Genomic DNA, 15,022 nt, shown 5'->3' with positions numbered 1-15,022 from the left:
TTCTGAGTTTTCCTCTACGGCCAGTTGTCTCCGGGCCGTTGCTGTCTCTGCCCATGTCTCTCGTCCTGAGATGCTCACAGAGCTGAGGGAAGGAAAGGGAAAGGGGGAAGAAGAGCCCAGCCAAGAGGCCCCGGGGCCACAGCCCTCTCTGGACCCTCAACCCCGGGTCACCGAGCACCTCGGGTCAGCCGGTCCCGCACAGCCTCCTTGTGGGGTAATCGCCCGGCTACCGGATCGAGGAGGAAGAGTGGGGAGGAAGGAGGGAGGAGGAGGCTCCCCCCGGTGTCTTGTGTAATCAACATTTAGAAAACAGCTGGGAGGAGGAGGAGTGTGTGTGTGTGTGTGTGTGTGTGTGTGTTTGTGAGTGTGTGTGTGTGTTTGCTGTGCACATGTGTGTTTTCTCACGTTGATCTGTTGTGTGTGTGTGTGTGTGTTGTTTCGTGTGTTCATATAAACAGCTACTACAGCATTAACAAGCTCAGATACAAGCTTGTGAACGACATCATGTTGCGTGTGCGTGTGTGTGTGTGTGTGTGTGTGGTCGGTGTGTGTTCCCTGCTGGCCCTCAGTGCTCAGAGCGGGTTCAGTGTCGGGGTCTTTGCCTGCGAATAAAACTCCTCCTCTGGGTGCCAACATGCTCGTCTTTGGGTAGAACTGTCAGAACGAGGAAGAAGAAACGCGCAAGACGAACGGTGAAAGTATCAGAGAGTAACTGAGGATTACAAACTAAGAAAAATATATCATACTTTCATTCCCATAGTTTATGAATGACTAATAGCATCAACTCACTTTAAAAACATCTCAAATGTCCTATTTAGAAAATGAGTGCTTCTAACTGCAGAGTGTGAACTATCTGTGCACGTTTCTGCTTTCAGTTTCTATATAAAACGTTTAAGTGGTTATTAGGTTCAAAGTGAGAGTTCCTTCAGATTCCTTATAAATCATGTATTTATATTAAAACTGACACTTTCCCAAAGCTTACTGCACAATTTCAGATTTCTGGATACATTTTTTCCTACTTTTCTGACAGCCATTGATTTCCATTTATTGACATACAATATGAAAACAGTAAGAAAACTCATGAAACTTCGCTGCAACATGTAATTAATAATGTCTCCACTTTTGAATGTTAATTGGATGTTTATCCAGATTAAATGCAGACACAGATTTGTCATCTTTAAATCGGCTGATAGATTTTTATAGTGAACAGGAATGAATAAAAATCAATGGCTGTATGGAAGATGGAACCAGAACCCGGCTCTGGCAGCAGCATGGTCGTTCCACTAATTCACAACAAGCTGAGAAAAGGAGCAACACGTGTCATATTTCCTGCACTCGAGTCACAAAACTACATTCTCCTGTGATGATGATGATGATGATGATGCACCATCAGACAGGAGCCAATAGCAAGTCCACTTGGATCCACCGAGTTATGAGGCATACTGATGTGAGAATTGGACCCTCCCCAGTTTACGTCACATTGCCTAGTCCAGACTTGTAATATGGGGTAAAGCATGAAAAAGAATCGCTGTAGCGGTTTAATACTGTAACCAGTTGATGCATCAAAGTGTTAAAATGAAGTATAACGTTTCCAAGGCGCCTGACGGTTCTTATTTTGTTTCTTTGCCTGAAATAAAAATGAAGAAGGAGCCAGTTAACATTTTGCCATATGCATTGTTTGTTTTGGATCTATAAATACTGTAATCGCCTCGGGTACAGTGCTAATGCAACAGATAGCTCTGTGTCGCACAACATGTGAATGGACCATCTGACTAATTACAGCAGCGTACGATCGAATCAGGCTCCAGAGAACCTGTGAAGACCCTGAACGTGGCCTTCCGGTCAGGAAGAGGAAGCAGCCTCATTGTTGCTGCCAGAAATAATAATTTCAATAATTTTCTATAATTTCCAGCATCTAAACAGAGCAAACCAAGTCAGGAAACAAAGCTGGGGCCCGCCAAGCTCCGCCTCCACCTCCCCCCTCCCCCCAAAAAAACACACACACATACGCAGAGGCCTATGAGAGCCTCCCCACGGAAAGCGGCTGCCATCTAAAAACAGCCTCTGCAGCTGGCGGCCGCAGCGAGAGGCGTGCTTTCAGCGCTCGCACCCGCAGTCACAGTTTACTCCTGCTAAATGTATGGAATCAGGCTCTCGCTAAAAACTACAATTACAGGTGATATACAGATTGAAATCATAGGGGCCGCTTTTTTTGTTGAGGAAAATTGTCCTAATGAGCGGTTTGGCGATTCATGGGGTGGAAGGGAGGGAAGGGTTGGTGCTGGTGCTGGAGGAGACTGTGAACGTCTTTTCTCTTCGAATGTGTGTGTATGTGTGTGTGTGTGTGTGTGTGTGTGTGTGTGTGTGTTGGGAGGTGTTGGAGGGGCATAAACAGCTGCACCTGCTGCTGCGGCGCGCACTGCCACAGTTAATGATATCGGATGATATCATTAGGCAAAGTGCTCATAAACAGATGTTGGAGGCGCTGCCTAAACAGTGTCAGCTGAGCCGGTTTGCATTTCTGCGAACGTATTATTTATATAGGGCATTTAAGTTTGTTATGTTAATAACCCCTCTGTTAGCATGCAGGATGTGGCACAGGAAGAATACAGAGATGAAGCCGAGTGGGGGGGAAGAGCAGCAGAGAGTTAAACTGCACCTCAGAGGCTCTGTGAAACCTCTGAGGCTGATCAGAGGTGTGAGGAGTCGACAGGATCCACCTGTGTTCTGGTCTAGACCACAAGTGATCGAACTGTCTTCATTTTATTACAAAAATCTTGACTCAACCTGGAAATGATCTTATTTCCACACTGATGTAAGGTCAGATGTTAATGATCTCCCTGCTGGTTATTGTAGGGTACTGCAAACTTAAGCTGAGAGTCGAACAACCAAACGTACCGAAACAACATCTGAGAGGGTGGAGCTCGGGGCGGGTGGGATGTCCGGTGGATGTGCAGCCTCTTCGTGCAGCAGTGGATCTCCATCAACCGGCTCTGTAATAACAGGGACAAGAGAGCAGGATGAGTCCAGTCTGGTGCCATTAGTGTAAAGAACCCTCTAACCCCAGCTGGTAGTGCCTTCATCTGGGGGGGGGGGGGTTTGAAGCCCCCTCACCCTGGCAGGGTTCATGTATTACTCAGGGATTTAACCTGCCTTGCTTTACGCTTCAAACTACTGTACTTCTGAAGTTTATTGTTATTAGTGTCTTTAATTTGTTTATTTTTTAGTCCAAATTAATAATTTCCTTTCTGACATGTGACACAATTTTACTGTCAATTTACCATTGTACACAAAAACTTCCTCTTATACTGTAAATGAACCACACTACCTGAAATGTAGAAAACGTTCATCCACAGTGAACCTGCACACATCTGTTATTGTGATTTTATTTTCACAGGATCATGTCAAACACCTTGTGATGATCACCGCTGTTGTTTATCACCTGAGATTTACCTGCTTGCTGAATACAACTGTCACCTGCTCTACCTGCTGGTTCAGAGTGTTACAACGGTCTAGTAGGTATCTTACAAGTGTCCAAATCAAACCAAAATGGAGTCCCTTCCTTAATCCTTGTTGTTTATCTGGTTTTCAGTTCCAACAACCACGAATGAGCCCAAAGGTGTCGCCCACACAGGTGAGTTAACAGGGCTCAGGTGTCTCTTGATTCAAGTTGTTGGAATTTGGGCTTGGCGGTATTTATCTGGATGTGTGAAGGAAATGTTTGGACACACAGATGACAGATGGAGAGGTGGTGCACACCTCGACTGTGTCTCTGGTTCACCCAAACACCCGCGGGAGTTCACCGAGCTCGTTCCACAGTAGCAGCTGAAAAGTGTCCACGTGTACATTCACACTTCATTCTGCCCTCTCTGATTAAACCGTTGCCTTCTCCAGTGGTCATAACTCACTACTTCCTCCTCCTTGGCAACCAACTGCCAATGTCTGATGTTCTCTACCGCCACCTTCTGCTTTGGAGTGTGAACCACAGAATAAATCCTCCTTGATTCTTATTTCATTTGCTCTTCCTGTCTGAACCTTTCTGCAGGCTAAAGGCCACACTTGCTGTAAGGCTTTTATTACGAAGGAAGTGTTGAGTTTGAAAACATAATTCTTATCGTGGAAAGTAAACTGAGGGAACGAGGCATTATCACTCACTGGAAAATGTGTATTTTCCATTACTGACACTGGTTTTAATTTAAAATCAGATGATAAACACAATTATTTACTGTGTATTGAGGGATTGATTTTGAATACTGCACTGTGACACCTGTATAGAACATCTATTTCATCTCTCTTGAATTGTACAATTACTTATTTACTTAAATGGAAGAAATCCACGCTGTGTTATTGTTTGAGGCAGGATGGATGTTAGTTTACATGACAAATCTCAATAAAAGGGAAATATATTTGAACAAATTCAAGCAGAAAGTAACAGGAAAGCAAAGTCCAACAGGCTGAGCCCACGTTGGAATAGGAGAGCATCAAGCTTCACTTTTAAACAGCACTCATACACGTGTTAACAGATTTATGTAAAAGGTTAACGCACTTGTGTTATTCTGCTCAGGCGCTGCCATTTTGCCCCCCCCTCCCCCCACTCCTCCTCCCCCTCCCTACCTCCCTGGCTGAAAAAAAAGGGGGAACAGGCGCCCATTTCCCTGCCACCATTATGCTCATTTGTCCTGTCAAGAGAATGACAGGCCGGTTGACTCTTCCCCAGATACGACCATTAGGTAACGCTCTGTCATCTGACAGCGAGGCATTCTGCCGCTCCCTAAAAACCCCCTAATTATTTCCTTCGCCAGAGACAGGCGGCGGCGGGTAGGTAATTTTTAACCTTTCACGTGCACCTGGGGAACCCTCCTCCGGGGAGCCAAGGTGCCTGTGTGGCATTCAGTCATCAAAACATGACCTTTTATGGCCGTTCGGAGAGCAGTTGGCACCGGGTGCCACGCGCCGGCTAATGCTAATGTTGATGACTAATTTATGCATCAGCCGACTGCATCTGCGGCAAGTTTAGGGTAGCAACAATGTGTGATAGAGTGGTGAGATAGGAGAGGAAGGGAAAGGGAGGAAAGGGGGAGGGGGGGGGGCTTCACTGCAGAGCAAGCAGAGGTGAAAGGCATTTTGGGGGAAGGGGTGGGGCTTTTGAGACACCCGGTAGCTCGGCACGACAGGGAATTGAGGGGGCTAATTATGTTGCAGGGAATACATTCGGCGTGACCAGCGAGCCTTTTTAGAATTTGTCGAGCGCAATCTGACTAACGTGGCTGACCTTTACTTTTTTTAGCCCAAATTGCGGGAGACCAGAGAGCATGCAAGATGTGTGCATATTCTATGACCTAATTGCCTTTTTTCTTGTGAGGCTAAATGCTGCCCAGCACCTTTCCACCCCACCCCCCTCCCCACCCAAAAAAAAAAAAAAAGTAAAAAGAAAGAAAGTGGGATGTCAAAAATCGCCTCATCACATGTGCATTTTAAAGCTTACTGTAGATACAACAGCACGTTTACATTCACAGATGTTACTACTCCCTGTGGGCGGAGGTGTTTTTAGCCAGCTTGCCTTGTTAAATGAGGATTAAAAAGCATTCGCCTTCCAGGAGACTCAGCTTGCAGGAAAACTACGCTTTAACGCATTCTGAGCCTTTTCTTAACTGATGACCTCTGACCCTTGGTGTCATTGTTTTTACCTATTTGAGATGTTAATAATGGAGGCATAAAACATTTCTCTGTACTACATTTAGGGAAATATGCTCGTTTTCTTTTTGAAGGAGAGTTAGATGAGAAGATTGATACCTGCCCATTTAGCTTAGCTTAGCTTAGCTTAGCATGAAGACTGGATACAGGGGTATTCAGCTCGCCTGTCTCGGAGCTGTCCAGCATATAACCCCTGTGCATTGGTGTATTGTCATTTTAACACTTTGGTTTTTGTATGGATGAAACTTTAGAACTGAGCGCCTGCTGGCTTTGGCTGAGTGACATCAATCTCTTCAACTAAATTCCTCCAAAATGTCAAACATTTGCTTTAATAAATAGCTTTACTGACACTTTATTGATCAGTTGGTTCTGGAAAATTCTGTTGCTGGATTTATCTAATTCCTGCAGCATGACACCTGCTTTGACTTTGCAGCTCTTGAAATCACAGGTAAGACAGATTACCTTTTATTAATGACTTTGGAACATTTATAACCGCAGACTTGTTGGTTTATTAGAAAGTCAGAAACCAAAACAAGGATCTATTAATGGATTGTCAACATTTAACTGCATTATTACTAAAATGAACGGATAAACGGCAGCCAAAGGGATTTTTCACAACCTAGCAACCCAAACCTTGTTCCTCTATAGCAAATCATTTATTTACCTTTAATGAAGACATTAATAAACCCCTTGTATTGGGTGCTTTATTACTAAGTGGTGCCCTTTTTCTGTGTGTGAAATAAAGAAAATTTATGGTGAGAGGTGATTCAGTCGTTATTCTTTTGGATTAAAAAACATTACAGTATGCAAAAGCAAACATCTTCGTGTTTTTCCCCCCCTTTTCCTCATGTCCACAGAAAAGAATCTGGATGGGTGAGAGGGATGGGATGCCTCCTGCGCTGTCAGCCTGTCTAAGAGCGATGGGGAAGGGGATGACGGACATTCATGTGGGAGCATAAAATAAAAAAAGGCACGGCCTCGGGCTTTACAGTTAACTGACAAAAACGCTGTATGTTTATAATCTCCCCCAAATTCCTACAAGTCTATAAATTGTTATTATCGTGAAGTGTTTCAGTGAGCAAACAAATCGAGGTGTTGGGGTGAAGATGAGATGAATTTCATGCAGAGTGGAGAAAGGGAGGAGGGACGAGGATCCAGCTAATCGGATCACAAGTAAGTAATGGTGCTATTCTGCTTGAAAAACATAATTTGTATGAATCAGGCCATTTGTGCATTTGCAAATATGTCAGGCCTCCTGTGCTCTGCGCGTTTGTATATCCGTTGTCAGCCAAGGAAAGAGAGAGAGAGAGATGCTGATGAACTCTTTGTTTAGACAAATCAGGAAATTACACGTCTTATTCCGCCTGGAAAGTGTGATTTTTTATTCCCCCCCTTCTCCACTCTCTCGCAGTTGTGTTTCTCAAGTTCTAGAGAAAGGTCATCACAAAGTGTTTCCCTTGGAGCAACATAGCGCAATAAAACACAAGTAAACACAAAGCAAGACGGATTCAAGCCGCCGTACGTTCACGCGGCCATTAGTGATTTATACTCTGCTTCTAATCCCTTGCTCAAGCCGCCCTGCTGCCATTAAGCTTCGAAATTACATGTTCTATCACGAGCAGCCGCTCTCACCTGAGTATTGGATTACTGAAATAAAATATGAATAATTAATACTGAGAAATAGGTTCCTGGCAACAGGAATGGCTGCAATTTAATAATGAGCATTATGTTTCTTGTGTTTTTCCCTCCTTTTCTTTCTCTCCTCTTCCTCCGGTGTCGTTTGATCTTCTCGGCTATCTCTACCAGGGGACTTGGTGCATCTTCTTCTTCTTCGTTGGTTCCTCCTTGGCTGGGTTGACTCCCCCTGGCCGCTGGGGCGAGAGACCAGCCTTCCGCCTGTGTTCTTTATTCTTCTTCTTCCTCCTCCTCCTCCTCCTCTTCTTCATCATCTTGTTTTTTCTTTAATAAGCTTCCGTTAAATAAATTAGAAAATACCCACCCAGGGGTTATCAGACGGCCACAAACCCTTGTCATCTGTCTCCCGGCGCTGCCAGGCAAAAGAGAGCAAGCTCGGGAAGGAGAAGAAGAGAGGAGGACAGCCAGGATTTCTTCTTCTTCATCTTCTTTTCCTTCCCCGGCTGGGGATTCTGTCAGAGGTGAGAGGGAGAAAGAGAGAAGAAGAACAGGCTCGTTTTCACCCTGCCAGACAACCGAAGGCGATTTGCCATTTGCTGAAAAAAATTCCATACGTCCATATTTATTTAATGCGATGAGAGAATATAGGAGGAGGAGAGGAAGGAAGGGAAGGAGACAGAGAGAAAGAGAGCAGGAAAAAAAAAAAAAACTTTGCTACATATGGAGTGCTTCTTACAACTAATCAGCAGACTGTTGGTGATTGGGGCCGCGGGCGCCAGGTTGGCTCGAGCCAGAGTTAGCACAGTGCCCAGGTCTTTGCTGCAGGCTGCACAGGTTGGCCTCAACTCTGCTGGGGAGCAGATGGCGAGCCAAAGCTTGTAGTCACACTTACCTTCCCCACTAAATCCCTAATCCCTCCGTGGACGCTCCTCCAAGGCAGGTTTTTGGAGGCAGAAATAGGGGTTACAATCTGGACCGGCGCGACGCCTGCCAAAACACTCACAACACAGAAATGCAAATTAACTTATTTGTGTTGTCCGCCGGCCAAGGCGCCGCTTCTTTTGCGAGTAATTAAGATACCTTGAAAAATATTTGTAAAAGATCAATAATTTCAAATGGACAAATAACAATGCTGAGACGGAGCGAGCGGAAGACTAAGCGAGGGGTGTGGACACCGTGTTACATGCGTTTTTATTTTTTGTTTTTAACACCCACCCCTCATCTCCATCTGCACACACCAATCAGCCCCATCACTCCCCCTTTCACCTACACATATAAAAAAAATAATCCCTCAGGTGGCGGCAACGTAGACCTTCTGATTACTTCATATAACTCAGCCACTGGAAACTGGATGTTGAACAACCTTTGTGTTGAATATTCCTTTAAAGCTGGCAGCTTGAGTCTGCACAAAAAAAAAGAAAAAGAGAAAAAGAAGAAGAAGAAGAAAAAAAAAAAAACATGCGCCCCCTGAATCAGTATCTGTTAGAGGAGGCGTAGGAGCCTTGGTGACACCTTTCAGCTGTGCTTGTTGGCTGGTGCTTAAGCTACACTCTCTCTCTCTCACACACACACACACACACACACACACACACACACACACACACACACACACACACACACACACACACTGTTATTAGCCTGGTGTCAGCAGCACTAAATGGGCTGCAGATGTTAATGCACTGTTTTAGATACAGTGGCAGGAAAAAGAGGCAGAGACGAACCCATTCAGACACAGAATAACTAAATACAGAGAGAAACACATTCATTAGCGGAGAGCACACGGTGGATAATAATTCAGAGGTGATGCAGTGCTGTTTAAACTCAGTGGGCATGTTTAAAGTCTTGGAAACAAAAAACGTGTAGGTTTTACTCATGTTGTCTCACAGTTTATTATCTTAAGATTGTCTTTAAAACCTTCAGAGTGGAATCAGGAGTTTTCTTATCTCAAAGTCTCATTTATCTCAATTACAAAAACAGCATTAAATACTATTTATATTACATCTAATATTCTAATGTAGATTTCTATGCCATTAGCTGTAATGTCTCACATCTCCTATGCCTGAATTAAACGGGAGGGATTTTAATTATGTTTATACAGTACTATATTATATTATGTTAGTGTTGTCTGGGACATCACACATGTGAAAAGAATCCACCCTCATCCATTTAATGTTAACTGTGCTTTAGGTTTACTCATCTTGCCACTGGACAAAAGTAAACTCTATATATTTGATTTCAGGTTTGGGTATTTTGCCAAATTTGCTTAAAAAAAGATCAATAATATCTTCATCTAAATTCATCAAAATAGATTCAAAATAGCACAAAACAAATGAACACAAATTCACAGGCTAGCATGCTAGCAAGCAGAAACAAACAGCACAGCAAGAGGCAGTGTTTCCTAATGGGTGCTCTCTTCAGGCCCAGTTGCTACATATACTGCACAAAAATCAAGTCAGTATTTACAAATACCATATAAAAGATAGAGATGAAAACTAAGGTAACATGGTTGTTAAATCATCACGAGTGAGACGATATACCTGGGGCCTGCTGAGGTGGATTCATTCAGTTATCTGGAGAAAAATCTCCACTTAAATCTAGAATGCAAAAAATGAGTATCCAAATCATTTACTAATGCAATGCTAGAACTCAGAAATCAGAAAATCCTCCCTCTTTCCTTCACTGATGTTAAAGTGTCACGTGCCCCTCCAGCAGCGTTCTACTGTAAGTCCACGAGGGTCTGAAAGGCCTCTGGGATCAGCCAGGCGGATCAAACGACCTCCCCAGTATCCGACCAGATGTCCTTACTGGGACGGGTTCAGATGGTCCCAGCGAGCAGCGAGAGAAAGGTCAGAGTCACACAGTGGGTTAAACTGGACCCATCATGAAACTGGCTCGGGCTGCGGGTCTGTGCAGCACCGCCCCGCTCATCGGCAGGGATTATTTCAATTAAGGCTCACGCTGGTTGAACGCGGGATTACAACAGGGTTTAGAGTGGCAGGACGCATCTGAACACAGCACATGGTCAGCCAGTCAGCACCCAGGGATTATATGGCTCAAATGTGACGGACAGGGATTCTTAATTAGTATTGATATAGGCACAGTAAGAAGTAACTCTATAAACAGAGAAGCAGATTGCATACAGAGATTTGTTTTTTTTTTTACTATTTTTTCATTTATTTATATATCTAATCAGTCAGTTCTCTTCAATTTTTTAAAGATTAATTTATTTACTGCTTTATATTTACACCCATATTCTGTTACAGCGCCCATTAGCACCCTACATTTTTTCTTGGCTGACATTTGTAACTGAGCACTGTTCTCAGTTTAGTTTCAAACATTTAATAGTGAGCTGGAAATGGACTGTTACAACAATATTAGGGAATTAGGTTTCAGAAATGATCATTTTAATATATTCAACTCATTCATTATTTTAGTCTTTTTTATTTTATTGTCAGAGAGATGCTGCTCTTTAGTTACTTTAGGTTGATCCTTCTTTTTGTGGGTCTTCAAGCAGTTGAACTAATTCTTTAACATTAAGTTTCAAAATTATGCAGATTTACTTCAGCATTATTTGCACCCCAGCACATTATCGCTCATAGTCTACAGTATCAATTTGACCTGTGTATACAGCAAAACGTTTAGCTTAGTTGTTCTGGTTTCAGCCGTATGTCTGTGCTTATCTTGCTGTACATTTGGACTTTGTGCGTAACCACAGTCCAGTTAAACAAACACCTGGCTGATAAAGTAGGTAACTGTAATTTTATTAAAATTCATCTTATTTCTTCCTGCTGTATCGTTTTGTTCCAGCTTTTTACACTCAGTGAAATTTGACTGATTTCAACTGACATACAATATGATGTCTTTAGAAACACTGGGAACATAACAATGTGAACAATGTTTGGCTACAAAGAAAAATGGTGCATCACATCGATGTGGCAGATGCATCTATAGAAAGTGACCTCTGACCTCAATGTGCACGACACAAAAGTGAGGAATTCCTCCACTGGAATCCATAAAAACTCACGTAACCCACAATAAGCTTTAGCTCGTCCCTCACTATGTATTACACCTTAAGGGACCCTCCCAGAAGGATAGCTACCTCCCCACCTCAGCTTCTGTGCGACTCACAGACATGCTGCTTCTATTATCGGCAGAGATGAAACAGCGGTGTCACATACTGAGTGAAGAACCTGTTTCTGATCAGACAATCATGTCTAGCAGCAGCTGCAGGAATACGAAAGGTAAAACCAGCAAATGACGGACTATTAGCCTCTGCCCCCCCCCCCCCCCCCGTATGCATGGCATGTTGTGGACGTGAATAGCATTACAGCCCAACCTGCCTTTAGCATTCACAACAGCGCCCGGCGACTCCGTCTGGCATTTCACCTGCGGACGGTCCGGATTGATTGAGATGCGTCGCAGGAGCCGGGGGGGAGACGCAGCAAAGACTCACCTAATTGGCCCCGGAGTCAGGCCTAATTCCTGATTCTGAGGGAGGTCCACATTTCAAAGCAGCGCCCAGATCAATTAATGGACCGGTAATGTGTCTCATTTTCATACAAGGCGAGAGTCTTAGGTTGGGAAAATCAGATATCGGCCACCTTCGACTCAGCACGACGAGCATCAGGCGGAGTTATGTGGAAGGGAATTCGATATGAATCTCAGCTGTTCAGAGCAGCACCACATGGTGAATATTTTTTTGTCTGGCCTCCATTTCTCCTTTTGACCCTTAACACTCTGTTTGAGATCTTCCATCTATAGGAATAGAACAACATGGCTCTACATTGCTTTGGTTGAAAACTTTAAAGTTGTTGTCCAAAAGCTATTCAAACACACCACTGAGGCACATGTTCCTTCATTATCGTGACCATGGCCACTCTTTTGTCCCACAGTCACCATCCTGCTACTCGGAATACTCCCTAGAACACCCAAAATGTAATAATCCACCGCTGAAAATAGTCCCCAACAAATGCACATTTCTTCCTGTTTGAGGAACGTTTAAAACCACAGTGACCAGCTGTAGGCTACGGATCAATGTGCTTGGGCCAAAGTGCGCCTAGCTTAAATAGCTCATTAGCATGCTAATCAATGTATCAGATAACATTTAGTATCTTGTTGTTCACACTAAAGCTAACATGAAGAAATTACACAGATTAGCCAAATCTGTGTAATTTACTGCTAGCTGCTAACACATTTATCATGATGCTAACACATCCAATTAGAATACTAGCTAAAATGCAGGAGCTAGAATGAGGCTTGATTGTGTGAATTACGATGTAAATGACTTCCTTGCTCTTAAAATTGAAATTTTACACGACAATATGTAAAGGTTTTTCTTCATTTATTGGAGGTTATATGTCAGTTTACTGTGTTTTTCCTCTTAATGCAGGCAGACATGGCTGACAGCAGATTTGTGATAAAATCCCTGAATCCCTAAAAGAGTCTGCACTCTGGCTCAGACTCTGACAGCCGTAACAACACAGCACTTTAAGGTAGAGCAAGGTACAACCCTGCTGCTTTCTCAACGGCAGACTGTTTGAAATATGAATGAGCAGCCAGTCTATACATCATGTTAGCTGACATGTTGTATTAAAATTTATGAATGACTTCATCGAAAAGCACTTTCTGCCAGACAGATTTGCCCTGACATCACAGTTACATGGCTGGTTGGAGCCTCAGATAAATGCGCGCGTGTGTGTGTGTGTGTGTGTCGATGGCCAAGTGTGAAATTATGTGTACTAGTATAGTAGTATGGTGTGTAATGTGTGTACACTGTGTGTGAGTGTGTGTTTGCTGTGCTTGAATTCACAGAATCTTGATCCTAACTATACCAAAATAAGACTTTTTAAAAAATGTTTGGTGCCAGTAATTAAATTTCACAATGTGGCAAAAACCTAAATACTTTCTAAGGTCTTAAATTCACATAATTTGAGAGTTTTTCTTAGTTTGTGTGTCATTTCTGAGCAGAAAACACATTGTTCTTTTCCATCTGACTCCAAAAAAGGCAGTTGAAGATATATATAAATATATATATATTTCTCTCTGAGATTTTTAGATCTGAAAGACTAAAATGTGATCCAAAAACAAAGTAAACATTTCTATAATAAACAAATTCACTAATAATTACGAACAAAAGTCAACAGGAACATCACTCAGCAACTAGTTAATGATTCAAACCGGTATAAAAAGAGTGTGTGTGTGTGTGTGTGTGTGTGTGTGTGTGTGTGTGTGTGTGTGTGTGTGAGAGTGTGTGTGTGTATGTGCCACCACCAACCCCTCTTCAGTCTTTGGGTTATGAAATAATACCTGTCATCTGCCGACTGCTGAACCCTGAAAAGGGGGCAGGTTTTCCAGGTCAGCCCGCCATCTGTCAGCACAGCCCTCTCCTGTTCCCGCACATTAGCACCTGATTGGCTGGAACTGGCACCAGGTGGGCGGGGCCAACCATGCCCCCCCCCCCCTGCTGGGACCCAGCAGAGGAGAGTCACATGCGGACACGCTGACAGTCGCACATGCACTCGTGCTGTGTACACCCACTAGAGTACGGACGTACTGTACACACACGAGCATGGACACACAAGTCCGCTGAATGAAAGTGACATCGCTCACACTGCATACAGGAAGCAGCTGAATCACAAGGCGAAAAACTAAATATTGCAAATTTCTGCTAATAGTAATGGTCATTGGTGCTGGAATTTGAAACCACATATGTACTGTACATGTGGATACAACATTCAGACAGTCAGCACAAACACACAGACAAACTCTCCTTCCCTCTCGGACGACTCAACAAGTGCAGCCTCTAGATGCACAGTACACGATCTGACACAGAAACAATACAGGCAATAATACCAAAAATCATATATACGAGTCAGTTCAGCTGCAATTAGGATTTCATATTTTCCCTTTTTTAATAATACACGTGTGACTTAAATAATCAACTACTACCAGAAGACCAGTAACTCTTATTCGGACCGAATTAGCGTTAGCGGCTAATCCCACTGTTACTTTGTCGTCCACTTATTTCGTCAACTCTGCTATATTTTATTGTACAACTGTACATTTTGATAACTGCAAATACAACGTAAAGTTTCAGACACACAGACAGAACTGTATGTCGTGGGCGGCTTGAAGCAGGTGTGTGATTGGTGAACGGGGTGGGGCGGTTACACACACACTGGCGGGAGGCAGGGAGAGAGACTGAACAGATTGTTATTCAACAGCTGTCAAATGAATTTTTCCAGGATTTTCTAATGATGAATTTGGTTAGAATCTGTGCTCGTGTATCCATGGAGCCAAATCTCCCAGGAATCAGCTTTCCCCGATACGTACAACAGGGTGTCGAATTCAGTCGAGACAAGTTGTTCAAATCAACGGGAAAACCTCCAGATTTATTTCCCTCCACAGAAGAGAGAAGCACACAGCTCGTGATTGGCAGGTGCTCTTCAGGGAAACAGATGCATACACACCTCAGCGCTGATCAACAAAGATGGAGGTTAAATGATAGTTAACTGTACAGATTATTACTTTGTAATGTGTAAAAAAAAAAACAGAAGCTCCATCCATTTCCTCCTTCCCTCCCTCCCTCCCTCTCTCCCTCCCTTCCTCCCTCGCTCGCTCGCTAGTTCAGCTGTCTGGTCAATGGGACCGGGGCAAGTAGCCAAGCATGTACAGCCAAGCCTCCCTCCCTCCC

The 15,022-nt window shown here is 43.5% G+C and overlaps 1 long non-coding RNA gene across 1 annotated transcript in view; it reads right to left on the bottom strand.

The window, feature by feature from the left end:
• LOC147817908 (uncharacterized) overlaps positions 1 to 15,022 on the bottom strand; it is a 65,778-nt gene that overhangs the window by 34,822 nt on the left and 15,934 nt on the right. The window contains exon 3 of the long non-coding RNA XR_015438513.1: positions 2,899 to 2,993. This is a non-coding gene — a long non-coding RNA (uncharacterized LOC147817908). The remainder of the gene's footprint in view (positions 1 to 2,898; positions 2,994 to 15,022) is intronic.

Source organism: Seriola lalandi, unplaced genomic scaffold (assembly GCF_002814215.2).
Source record: "Seriola lalandi dorsalis isolate HSWRI2012SDOR001 ecotype SW California unplaced genomic scaffold, Sedor1 jcf7180002054850, whole genome shotgun sequence".
Taxonomy (NCBI): Eukaryota; Metazoa; Chordata; class Actinopteri; order Carangiformes; family Carangidae; genus Seriola; species Seriola lalandi.
Note: the sequence above shows the minus strand (reverse complement) of the source record. Positions and strands in the feature narration are given on the sequence as shown.